Here is a 918-nt window from a genome sequence, read left to right as displayed (position 1 = left end):
GATGACAACATTGTGTAAAAAAACGTTTCTAGTCAGCAATAGATGTAGCAAGTTAGCAGCAAAGCACTGATTTTGTCTAAACGAAACGACTCAACTCTCCTCAACATTGTTTCTCGTCAACAAGATATCGCAAGATGGCAGCGAAGCACTTCTTGTGTCTGGATGAAATTTTGACTTGGCACCAGGATGTCGCAATGTGAAGCCAAAGCACTGCTTTTGTCCAAATAAATGTCTTCATCTCAGAGTGACTATGCGTTAACGCTTTCATGCTGTGCAGCATTTGCATTGTTTACAATTCATCGCTCTTCTGAGCAGGAGCGAATTGTCCCTCCACCAAACATGTCTGAGAAGTACAAAGCTCGACGGCGTGCCAAACGAGGAACCGTTCGAGACACGGAAAGCGGTGTTTGTTTTATTCTATTGTCTTCGCTCAACGGGCATCCGAAGTCAAGATGCTGAAAGAGGACCGCTTGTCTATACAGATCAATACTATGCGAGGCTTTTAGTTGACTCTGATCGGTGTTCTAATAGCATTGGCGCCATTTTGAACTGGTCTCTTTAGACAGCACGTTCATGTTTAAAAAAATAAATTTCACAGGCAGCCATTTGCAAGCCATGAGCAAGGGAGTGATCAAGATCTCGTTGTCCCAAGTGTGTGAATGCAATGGTTTATTTTGTCTAAACACCCTCAGCTGACATGGTGGCACTTTGTTTGGTCTGACTCGTCAAACAGGACTTGATTCACATGACAACATTGAATGGAGGATGTTGGTACCACACCTACGCCCAATGAATGCACACATTTAAACGAGCACAATCCTTCATGCCGTTCATGGACAACACAAGTGCGGCTCCCCCCTTGGTTGTCTTTTGTGTCTGCTGCAGTCTGACTGCACCGGCAAGGTGCTCAAGTTACAC

This window comes from Syngnathus floridae, chromosome 14 (assembly GCF_059516105.1).
Source record: "Syngnathus floridae isolate MCC-2025c chromosome 14, RoL_Sflo_1.0, whole genome shotgun sequence".
Classification (NCBI taxonomy): Eukaryota; Metazoa; Chordata; class Actinopteri; order Syngnathiformes; family Syngnathidae; genus Syngnathus; species Syngnathus floridae.
This window is presented reverse-complemented; position numbering follows the sequence as displayed.